Source organism: Chenopodium album, chromosome 4 (genome assembly GCF_948465745.1).
Source record: "Chenopodium album chromosome 4, dcCheAlbu1.1, whole genome shotgun sequence".
Lineage (NCBI taxonomy): Eukaryota > Viridiplantae > Streptophyta > Magnoliopsida > Caryophyllales > Amaranthaceae > Chenopodium > Chenopodium album.
The window spans coordinates 60,232,099-60,245,142 of NC_137837.1; the positions used below are offsets into that span (position 1 = coordinate 60,232,099).

General features: G+C 33.4%; 1 pseudogene across 1 annotated transcript; it reads left to right on the forward strand.

Annotated features, from left to right (window-relative positions):
* Positions 1-1,380: 1,380 nt before the first annotated feature.
* LOC145627041 (cytochrome P450 CYP72A219-like) lies at positions 1,381-10,926 on the forward strand (annotated as a pseudogene). The gene is made up of 5 exons (XR_014111287.1): positions 1,381-1,708; positions 4,266-4,483; positions 5,560-5,804; positions 8,220-8,610; positions 10,245-10,926. The product of XR_014111287.1 is annotated as a cytochrome P450 CYP72A219-like (transcript).
* Positions 10,927-13,044: the final 2,118 nt, after the last annotated feature.

Here is a 13,044-nt window from a genome sequence, read left to right on the forward strand (position 1 = left end):
ATTTGTAAATGAATATGACGGGATTTTTGACGGAATTTTGGTTGGAATTTTGGTCTGCGTTGCGAATAGATTATACAAGATTATGAGAGTGGTTAATGATGAACAATGATGAATTTTTTATTTCTTAAATTTTAATTATAATTTAATTTTCGAAAATGATTTTAATAAGAAAAAAAAAATAGATTTTAAAAAGCTATAATTACGTATTTTTTTAAAAATACATGTATTTAAAATTATACATACATGTATAGTATATTTAGGCTTTTAAAAATAAATAAAAAATAGACCAATCATAACATGACACATAATCAGGTTATGGTGTCATTTTTTGAAGAATGACACAGTAGAAACATCCGTTGATCATATCTTCCTGCTTAGACTATTTTGTAGGAGCCGGAAAAAAAAAAGAAGATGATTTTACCGAGTCAAACTCGCAACAGCTAGGGATGTACACTGATCCAGATTCGGACCGGACTAGACCTGAATCGGGTTGGACCGGAATCGGATTGGACTGGTTTACACAAACCGACAGTGGACTTGAATCTGCCAGTCCGATTAAGGTCCAGTTTCCGGTTCGGATATTTTATGTACACCTCTATCACTCTATGAGGCCTAGCTAGGGGTGAACCGGTGTAGACATGAACCAGGTTGGATCGAGACTGAATTTGACCGGTTTGCACGGACCGCCAACGAACTTGAATTTTACGGTTCGATCAAATTCAGGTCCGGTTTCTTGTTCGGGTTTTTTTGTACACTCCTAGCAACAGCTATGGAGGAGTTTCGATATCAACCTTATCAAATGGTTTAGATTATTTTTGATTGAGAATGCGGTGATTTATTTCACTTATTTGAAGGAGATTGTTTGGGTAAAAGAATTTGCGAAGGTGAGAGTTGTCTCATCAATGATAACATCATCCAATACTATGTGTCGAAAAAATCAAATTGAATTGGTATCTAATTCACTAGTTGGAGGTTTATTTTCATTTCCTTTTCATTTTCATAACGATAGTTTACATCTTCAAAGTTGCTACGTAAATATATAATTAATATAAGAAATTAGGCCCACCGTAATATGTGTCAAGCAACAAAAGCACAATCTCGTGTTGTGGTGCATGTATGATGTATGGTATACCTTGTTCGCTAAATAGATACTAAAAGGTAAAAAGGATAATTTGTAGCACACAAGTCAACCAAATATTCATAGCCAGACATAATCCCTTATTTTCTTGTACGTATGTGATAGTAGTATTTGTGTTGTATTTTCATATAATATCTATTCTCTTATCATAAAGACAAACAAATATTAATATTTTATTTCGTCCTTATATTACTTCATTATATTACTAGTTCAATTTGTGTGTGTAGTGTACTATCAGCGTGATTACTAATTTTGAACAGGGGTAATTACTTGACTCGGAAACAGATATGGAAGCGAAAGGATTGTTTGTAGTATTTTCTTTAGTATGTGTTGTGTTGGTGAATTTGTTGTGGAGTATATTGGAGTGGGTATGGTTGAAGCCTAGAAGATTAGAAAGATGTCTTAGAAAACAAGGTTTCCAAGGTAACTCTTATAGGCTACTCCATGGAGATACCAAAGACAAAGAAAGGATGTTGATTGAGGCTAGATCGAAGCCTGCTATGCCATATTTATCAAATGATTATCTTTCGCGTGTTCTTCCGTTCTTTCATCACACTGTCAATACCTACGGTACATAACTACATACTTGTGTTTTACTACATCTCATTGTTGTTCCTCTTGGAATCTTCAAAAGTTTTCAGTGCATGCAATATGGAATTTGATGATTAGTATAGTGGATTTTTACTAGATTCGTTTCAATTTGTAGTAAACAATTAAAATTTTATAAAACTTGCTTAAAGGTTATTTAAATTCAATTACATGCATGAAAAACTGATATAAAAAAATAAATAAAAAAATAAAAAATAAAAATAAAAATAAAAATAAAAACCATTCATTAACAACAAAAGAAAGCGAAGGAAATTCCATTATAATATAAAACCCTGAATTAATTCCCAAGTATAGACTATTAATATGTGTACACCCCAAGCATGCAATTGTTTTTTCTATCGGTTAATTAAAAATGAGTGTGGATAAAAAAATAAAAAAATAAAAAAAAAAAAAGTTGCAATTGGTTTATAAAATAGACTAGTTTTGTGCCCGTGTGATGCCCGGGTTGTTTATTGAATAAGATAAATTTTTAATCTATATGTTAAATTTTAAAACATATCATTGATACAAAATTAGTTAGGAATTGATGTGTTTTTGTGATGATTTAAACTATATAGTAGGCATGTAATGACTAATAATAATAACATTGGTGAAAAACATTTCTTGATCCGTAACCTGAAATAATGACCCTGTCCGAAATGAATCGTAACCCAACCCGATTGACATGTCTACACACAGTAATAAAATTATATTAGATTGTAAAGTATATTGTTTTAATTGATTAGAATATATTATAAATAATGGATGTGGTGCATTTTGAGTTAATTCCTTCGCTCCAAAAAATACTATGATGTAAAAAATAAATTTATATGATAATTTATGTGTGTTATAATTTTTTTTTTTTAATAAAATTATAATTTAATTTGTATATATAAAATATTGGTATTTTATCGAAAATAAAACTATAAATTAACAATTTTATCCTAAAATTCTATCCAAATTTGATTGAAAATAGAATTCTAAAATTAACTTTATTATCCTACGAATTGAATTTTATATAACTCTATCCTACGTGGCGCGACACTTGGCGAAAAGTTGGAACGCCAAGTGTCGCTATCTCGTCGCCTGGCTAAAAGTTTAGCTTTATATATTAGTTATATGATTAACATATACTCTAATTTATATTGAATTATCAGCGTTAAATCAGTTTGTCTATGATTTTATAGATTTTTATGCTAATCCTTTTTTTTTTTTTTTTTTTTTTGAGGGGATGTTATGCTAATCCATAATTGAAAATTTTGACATGCAATTTTGTAATCAATGCGGAGTAATCTAAAAATTAAAGTCTATACTTCCTCCATTTTTTATTATTGCACCACTTGCCTTTTATTGATGTTTCACAAATATTACATCATATCCATTTTAGGAAAAAATATATATTTGTGTTTTCACTATAAATATGTAATATACCCTTGCTTTTCAACACTTACTTTTTATATTGTACATAAAATTATATGGGCAACTTTGTATTTTTACATTGCTCTCTCATCATTTTTTCCACTATCAAAATTTTTTGTCAAGCTCTTATGATGCAATAATAAAAGAACGGAGAGAATATATATATATATTCAAAGCCACTTGATAGGGAATGATATGCCTGCCTCCTTTATGCGTCGACTATTGTGACATGCAAGGTGGTTTATGATAAGTTCAGGGACAATTCTTGTCACTAGATCAAGACAAAGCATTTGGAGTAAAGTGTAGGAAATTTGAACTACTTACAAAGTTTGTCCCATCAAAGGTGTCAAAACCGACTTGGCCTGTAATCTAAAAAATTAAATCCTGATTTCGACCTGTAGAAACAAATTTAAATAGATTTGATTCGACCTCATTAAACTTTAACCCAAACATTCGAATTGATAATACCTCTAGTGAATCTAGCTAGTCTATATGATAAGTCATTATGCTTGAACGCATGAATTTTATAATTTTATAAGTGGAGTCGGCTACATGAATCAATATGAGGATTTCTTAAAAGGTCACTCATTTAGTATTACTCTAAATTATTATGGCTCATGTCAAGCCACGTGAATAAGTTTTACATTGACTATCACTAGCCTAATATAACCCTCCTCCTTTGTCCTGAATTGGGACAGGCAGCAGAAAACCCATTGGAATTAAAAAAACAAAAATTTAATAATGTTTAAATTTGTAATGGATGAGTCCTTATTGTAGAACATTAGGCAAGTTTGATCCTTTCCCTGTTTTATATATTAATAATGGTTACACTGGAGGTTAATATAGCAATTTACAAGAAATGATTTAAAATTGAAATATGCATGTATAACTTGTACGAAGTATTGTATGAAAAAAAATAATAAATAAAAAGAAGAGGAAATTACAGTATTACATTCGGTGAAATTTTATACAAAAATAAAGTTTAGCATTGTTATCTACCCAATATAACGTGGGATAAAGTAAAGCGTAACCATTAACTTTATTTTTATTTAATTTTTTTTAGGAAAAAAGTATAACCATTAATTTGATATTTGATGTGTACATATTTATTTATGTACAGGTAAAAAATGTTTTATGTGGAATGGTCCAACGCCCTTGGTATCAATTTCGGAACCAGAGTTGATGAGAGAAGTTTTTATGAAGATAAACGAGTTTCAGAAGCCACAATCAAACCCTTTTTTTAAGCAGCTCGCCACTGGTTTGGTTCAAGTAGAGGGTCATGTGTGGGCCAAGCGGAGGAAGCTACTCAATCCAGCTTTTCATATTGACAAGCTAAAGGTAGGTTAACTCTTAGTGCAAAGTTGCTATTTGTTAGTAAACATATATGATGGAAAAATGTACCACTACATGCATAATAGGTGACAAGTGGTAATATTTTGGGGGAAAATATTCCACCTATAACATGGTAAAAAGTACCACTACATCAGTCTACATGCATAATAATACACAAAAAGTAAACATTACATATATCACCACTTGGGCCACGGGGGGACGGGCCTCCACCAGCCCCCCTAGCTCCGCCAATGGCGGCAACAATTACTTGTAGAGTGTTACTGGTTTTGTCAGGAGTTACTTGTAGGTGCTACTTGTATTATGGGGTTACTTGTATGTGTGTTACTGGTTTTGGTCTGGGGTTACTTAATTATCAGGTATTACTAGTTTTGTCAGGGGTTACTTCTAGGTGTTACTTGTATTCCGGGGTTACTTGTATGGGGGTTACTGATTTTGGTCAGGGGTTACTTGTAGGGTTTTACTTGTTTGGTATGGAGTTTTGGTCTGGAGTTACTTGTAGGAGTTACTCATAATACAAGTAACACCTACAAGTAACCCCACGATACAAGTGACCTCATAATACAAGTAACAGCTTACAAGTAACCTATACAAGTAACCACAGAATACAAGTAACTCATACAAGTAATCCTAGAATACAAGTAACACCCTACAAGTAACATCTGCCGCACCATGTGGCTTGCCGCATTGAAAAACCTCTAACCATTGAATTAGAGAGAAAGGTGGACCAATAAAAAGGAGTATCAAATTGAAAATTTCAATATTGTTTTGGTAATAACATAACAATTAATTACTTTTTTTCTTTTTTAACACCTGGGGTTCAAGTGGAATTAGGCTCTAAAGATTTCGGCACCCTGTGCTAAGGGTCTAATTTCTTAGGCTCTTAGACCCTTAGTCGGCCTTGCCTCAAACTGGCCGTCTTACAATAATATTAATGTATATCTGCCTTATGTAAGACTTATTTTTATTTTCCAGAAATGAATATTTTATGTCTCATAAATTGATAATATAACATTGTATTTGAATTATCGGCTATGTTGTAACCCCGTATAATTGGATTGTAGTTTATGCTTCCTGCATTTTTGACAAGTTCATATCACATGATTCAAGAATAGGAAGAACAGGCTTCAAAAACGGGGTGTTGTGAGATAGATGTATGGTCACATTTGCATAAGCTATCTGCAGATGTCATTTCAAGAGCTGCTTTTGGAAGTAGTTATGAAGAAGGAGAAAAAATATTTGAATTCATAAATGAGCAAATTATGGTTGATGTGCCACTTATAAATTCAGTTTATATCCCTGGATCGAGGTATTCCTTTATTTCGTATTAATCAAATATTTTAGTGCGTTCTTACCTGAGGAGATTATTTCGTTACAAAAAATTATTATTTCTAAAGTTTTATGCCGCATGAATAATCAATCATAAACAATACAATGAAAACTTTTGCTATGTCAGCAAGATAGTTCCTCATTTTTTATGTTGTAACAGTTTGAGTTTTACATTATTCACTTACTAGATTAGATCCGTGCGATGCACGGATTTTAAAAATTATTGAAATGAAAGAGCTTATTTCTATTATTTATTTTCTCGTAGATACTTATAAGTTAAATCATAAAATATAAGCAGCTATCATCATAAATTATATGAGTAACAAAATATAAAAATGAAAGCCAATTTCTAGATATCAAATATTTATTCCAACCACAAATAAAATTTATTTATTTATTTATTGACACAGTCAAAAGATTGAAATGAAATGATAAAAAAATAAAATAATAACCAATTCCTCAAAAAAAAAAAACAAAAACAAAAACAAAATATATATGACATCATAAGTGTATTTGGCGGGAAAAATTTTCATGAGAAAGTGACTCATATACATTTGAGAAAGAGGATGATGTCAGCAAATTTCTGTTTTTAATAGTTAATAGATTTAACTTTGACTAGGTCTACTGATTTATGTTTAAGTAAAAATATATTCATGTGAGATGTTGTTAGATTCGTATTGATTAATACAATATTGATATCAAATGTTATAATTTTTACATATTGGTAACTAAAGATCGATATCAACGATTGAAAACATGCATTGCCTAGAGTGAAAAGAGAAGTGTTTCAACTATAAAAAAAATAGCAGAAGTATATCATTATAGAATTATACATATTTAAGATATGAAACTAGATAGGCTATATAATCTCTTATTAGATTGATTTTTATATATACTCCGTAGATTAAACTTCTTTTAATTAACTATCAATGTTTTTTTTTATGGAGTTATTTGCTTTTATGTTTTAAAAGATTAGAGCAAATATAAGTTTATCAGAATGAGAAACAAAATATGTTTCTCAAATGGCATTTTTTGTAATTAACTTGCTTTGGGTACCGTGACAAATATTAAAATATACTCCAAACACAGCTGGCCACTAACCTTAATTAGGTTAAACAACCTAACCAGTCTACTATTGCAACATTGAACAACTTTAACAGCATAAAACCAAAGTTAATATTTTTGGTCAAATTTAGTAGTGGGTAGATAGATGAGGTCAAGATACGAGCAGATCGAAGTACGAGTAACTTCAACATCTGATGTTGAAGCGTCGATTTAGTTTATGACCTCCAATTTGGTGTTTTGAATAATAAGGAAAGTTCAGAAATTTAGTAATGGAGAGATTTTCAGAAACTTAGTATGGAGGAAATATGTTGGCCCTTTGATGTGAGCTTCAAAGCCTTCAATGGAGGAGGAAAGAGAAAGGAGGAAGGAGGAAGAAGAAGGATGATTGTTGACAGTGTGAGCGATGCAAGTTAACTAGGGTCTCATGAAGTTAACTTAAGTACAAAGCAAATTACATATTTGTCCTTCATTAATTAGTTGAGATTACTAAATTTTCCCTTGAGAAACAATTTTTTGTTTCTCATTGTGAGAAACTGGGGCTCTCTCGAAAGATTATTGAGTGTAGAGTAAAATAATTTTACTTTTAGAGCTGAACTTATGTTTACCAATTGAAACTTAGATTTTTATTTATTAATAGCAACTATAATATTTAAGGTGAAAAGAACATGATCATATTAAAATTCAAATTTCTTTTAGGAAGTTTTGTCAAGAACTACCAATTAAAGCGCGTGTTTTGAAAACAACTACCTATTAAATTTTTTTTTTAAAAGAACTACCACAAAGTTGTAAAAAGTTTAAGTAGCACTACCACTCTGATAATTCCAAGTAGAATATTTGGCATGTAGGTTCCACTTTTTACCTTTACCTCATAAAATCATCATCTAAATTGACTAAATTACCCTTCATAAAGGTAAAAAGTGATAAAAAATGAGACTCAAATACCAGAGATTCTAGTCAAAATTGTTAGAGTGGTAGTGCTACTTAAACTTTTTACAACTTTATGGTAGTTCTTTTAAAAAACTTTTTTAATAGGTAGTTGTTTTCAAAACACGTGATTTAATTGGTAGTTATTGACAAAATTTCCTTTCTTTTAATTAAAATATAAAAGTAATGAGGCTAAATGGCTAATGATCTAATTGAGCCTATGAAACAAAAATTAGTTCTCCGCTCATCAACAAGAATTTATTCGTGGGATGATTTTCAATTAGCATGTGTGTGAAATTTCACAAAACGAGTAAAGTGCCTAAAAAAGCATGCAAGCTATTGTGTTCATTTTTCATATATCATGTGAATGTCAACTAACTTCCTCGTGTCACTTGTTTGAATTTAGGTTTGTCCCAATTAGGGCACATAAGAGGATGACGGAGATTGAAAAACAAATCCGCACTCTACTGAAAGGTATTATTGACAATCGAAAGAAAGCGATGAAGATAGGAGAAAATTCTAAGGATGATTTGTTGGGTTTATTACTAAACTCAAGTTTTCAAGATATTCAAAATGGAAGTAAGAAGCAAATTTTGATTAAGTTGGATCTTGAAGAAGTGATCGATGAATGCAAGATATTCTACTTAGCAGGCCAAGAGACTACTTCCACATTACTCGTATGGACACTAATTTTACTTGGAAAACATCAAGAGTGGCAAGTACGAGCACGAGAAGAGGTTCTAAAAACAATTGGAAATGAAAAACCAGATTATCATCAACTAAATCATCTAAAAACGGTAAGTGCATGCAAAAGTCATACAGTTCCTCCATTTTTCTTTTATTGCACAAGTACTTTTACACTATTCACTTAATCTTCTTTGACCATCATTTGTGATTTATCCATTAAAAAAATATAGTCATGTGGGATCTAGTTAGATTCGTCTCGAAATTACTTTTCAAATATCAACTTTTTATAATTTTTACAAAAGTAAAATTGAAGATATTAATAGTTAAAGTAATGTATTGGTAAGTGTGAAATACCTCATGGTGCAATAAAAAAAGAATGGAGGAAATATAATTTTACAAATGATATCCTCAAATTTTTACTGTATGATTTCCTTCAATTCATCCACATAGATTATTAAAACATTGGAAAATTCTATATGATGGTCTCCAAGAACTGAAATTTTTTTGTGGATGACAAAATATTGAGTTTTATTGAATGGCCCTATGGTGTTAAATATATAATTGAGTCATATTATACTAAATTCATATGCAACTTTTAATCTTCCAAATGTTCAAATAGAGACATGTTTTGTTTATTTGAAATAAGTAGTTCTAAATTGCGCAAGATTTGGTGTAGTCTAATCCGGTTTAGATGATTTGGGTTAGTCTAGTCTATATGTTTATGGTATATTTTGTCTTTTTCTTTCCTTTTATTTAAAAATACAAAAAACTACCGAGTATTATTATTTGTATGTGTTTGTTTATGTGTGTCAGTGTGTGTAATCTAAATTTAGGGATGAATTATAAAATAAAATATTTAATTTACGTTTTTAGTAATTAGAGCAATTACAATGGTTGGCTAATTTATACAATAGCTTGCAATGCCACATCATTTTCTTAAGCTACAACAATTCAAGCTATTTGTTGTTCCAATGGTTAAGCTAGTTGTAAATTAATTTATTTTTAAATTAATAATATTTTTTATCTAATAAATATTTACCATGCTAATTTGTTTGCCAAAGCTAATCAACAAGATGTGCAACAATGGTGTAGCTACTAGCTTAAGATTTTTAATATTTGCAAGCTAGTCCATTTTCCCAACCATTGGAGTTGCTATAAGGAGTGTTAGAGCAACTCCAACAGTGTAAAATTAGGACTAGCTTGCAATTTATGAAACTAATAAATAATTAGCTTAACCATTGGAATTGCATTACCAAATTAGCTGGGCAAAGCTATTTGCTTAGCTAAGCTAATTAGCTTAGCAAATTGTGGGAATTAAAAAATAAATAAATAAATAAATAAAATTATTGAAAATTAGCTTAACCATTGTGGGATTAATTAGCTACAAGGTAGATTAGCTTTGCAATCCTAGGTGGCATGGCAAGCTAATTTCACAATTAGCTTACCATTGGAGTTGCTCTTAGTATGGTATGATTTTGGTTGTGATTTAGTGTGACATATAAAGTGTATAGATATTCAAAATTCAAATATGAGACTTATGTATTATATAAAATTCATCACCCTAGTATACTAACACATGTTATAAAATTTTGAAGAATTTGTATAGCATACCGCCCTTGTCTTACTTAAGTCTATTAATATTGTCATCTAGAAAGATTTTACTATTAATTTTTGGAGTATATACATTATTGCTAACAATAATATAATCATTCAATTTAATTTTTTGTTGGGCTTTAATTTATAGGTAAACATGATTCTACAAGAGGTTCTTAGATTATACCCTCCTGTGACTGAGTTAACACGCACAGTTAAAGAAGACATCAAAGTCGGAGAAATCATCTTGCCCAAAGGAGTGTTAGTCAATCTTCCAATACTCCTCCTACATCAAGACGAAAAGCATTGGGGACCTGATGCCAGGAGTTCAAACCTGAGAGATTTAGTGAAGGAATTTGTAAGGCAAGCGGAGGGAACATGTCATTTTTCTCATTTGGTTGGGGCCCAAGAATATGCATCGGATCTAATTTCGCCATGATGGAAGCTAAATTGGCATTAGCTTTAATTTTGCAATGCTTCTCGTTTAACCTTTCATCAATGTATTCTCATGCACCTTCAGCTATTGGAACTCTTCGACCTCAGTTTGGTGCTCCGATAATATTTCATCGACTATAGGAAGTTATTGGAAAATTACTTGTACAACTGTACTACTATTTTGTATCCTTGTGATGTTTCGATCATTAATAATTGTGATTTCTTACCAAGTCAAATAACTATTAATTTTATGTATTCCTTTCGTTTTATTTTATGTGCAAGCTTTTCCAAAAACGAATGTTACACATTATATATAACATATCAGGCCCAAAATTTCCTATTTTACTAAAAATTTTGTCTGAATTTACATTTCTACCTCGATAAAATCTATATAACTTTTCCACCAATTAAACAAATTGGTAAATATAGAATAAAAAAACCCATAGCGACAATTTGGTAAATTAAATAGCTCCGGCAATAATTTAGTAAATAAATAAATAAATAAAAAACCCCAAGCAATGGTAAAAAAAAAAAAAAAATTTCAAGCAACAATTAGACCAAAGTATACTAAAATTTCCGACAAACTACTCACAAACACTTAATTTAGTTCGTTTTTCGTGGTCTTTTTACCTAAATATCCAACCCCTTTTTCGGAATTTACAATTTGAAGAAAATTTATTGTTTAAACATTAATTTTCACGTAATTTTCATAACCCTTGTTTTGGGTGTTTTTGTCCCTCGGGAGAGTTACAACACGAAGACTGATCCGGGATGAGCTGTACCTGCAAAACAAACGGAGACACCTGTTGGGTAGTGCTCCGCCTCCGACGATCAAGTTAGTAACTTGAAAAGGAATAAAGAGTACGGAAATTTAGGTGGGTATCTGCTCGGATTCCAAGCTCAGGTGTTTCTCTGATGTAAGAGAATGCAGGTGTATTAAATGATAAAACGTTCTTTTCTCAAAGTGAGGGGTATCTCCCTATTTATAGGGTCTTTGGGAGTTGTGCCCCTGATTAGGTCACTAAACCCTAATCATTGGTGGGCTGCGCCGTTTTGCGGCATTCTCGGGATTTGGGCCTGAAGGCCGCCCTTTTCCCTTTTTTTCTGGAGTGACACGTGTCGAGCAGGGATTGGTCCACTTTGGGCCATCCTGAGGCTGACACGTGTCATCCTCTGATTGGACCACGTGGCGGGGTAAAATTACCCTAAACATTTCCCCTCACAGATGTGACGTGGAACGCCACGTGGCATCTGTGACACATGTCACGCTCCGGTTGGCGGTAATTTTACCGTTACAAAGTAACTGTTCACCTTCTGGGTAAATTACGGAAATGCCCCCAAATTTACCCTCTATGTATAGCCGTTTTACCCTCATAATTTTGTACGCTTACAAAAATTTCCAAGAGAGAAAAACTTTGAGAGAGCAGAAGTCACTTGTTTGAGTCAGACGTGAGCAAAAAGCTTGTTCTTCAGCGATACAGCCGGTCCCGCCTACACTCAGATACCAACTCGAAAGGTACCGTCTCTGTCTCTCTCAGCTCTTTTCTTTTTTCATCGCTTGTACATATTTCTTGCAATAAATGGATGCATCACCAACACACACGGCACGACCTAGGTTAGAGTCCAGCCGGTCAACAGGGTCGGCTGAGTTTAGGACTGGGAGTGCCGGCTCGGGGTGTTGGGACCACCCTTTGCCATGGATTCCGACCAGTTATGTGTCTGTGCAGGACACCATGGCTCGGACAATGCAGACGGCCACGGACCCGAATTACAAGAGCGAAGGCTCAGGCGGCCAAACGCCTGAGGGAGAAACGTCTGGTCAGGGAAACCAGACGGCTCTGGAGAGATCCCCTCCGCGCGCCCCTTCAACCCCTGCAGACTCTTTTTTGGAAGAGTGCGATCAAGGCGGCGACGAGGCCGCCTCTGCCCCCATAGACCAAAGCGAGGGGGAGACGGAGAGCGACAGCTCCGCCTCTACCTCCGAGAGCAGCGATGACTTGCCCCCTCTTCCGGATAGCGAGGAGGAAGAAAGGAAAAAATGGAATGAGAAGGACGATCCCTTCAGCATCCACGTCTCCTCCAAGGACCGAATCCAGATGGGAGAGAACTTAGAGAACTTTAAGAAAATGCACCCGCTAGGAGACGGGTATAAGATCCGGGTGCCGCCTGAGCTGGGCACCATCGCTTGGGGGGATGATCAAGAGAACGCAAACAGCTATTTTGGCTGTTATGAGGCGGCGTTCAAAGCCGACCTTCGCTTCCCCCTTCACCAGGCGGTGAAGGCAATTTTGAGAGGCTATGGCCTTGGGCTCTGGCAACTTACCCCCAACTCCTGGACCAACATTCTGGGGTATGTTGCTGCCTGCAAGTTCCAAGGGCTTAACCCCGGCTGGGAGGCTTTTGCAAGCATGCATTACCTCAGCAGAAGCCCAGGCGGCTGGAGAGCGTGGTATACCCTAACCACACAGCCGCAATACATGATGACCTTGGACAAGGTCTCAAAGTTCGATGGCTGG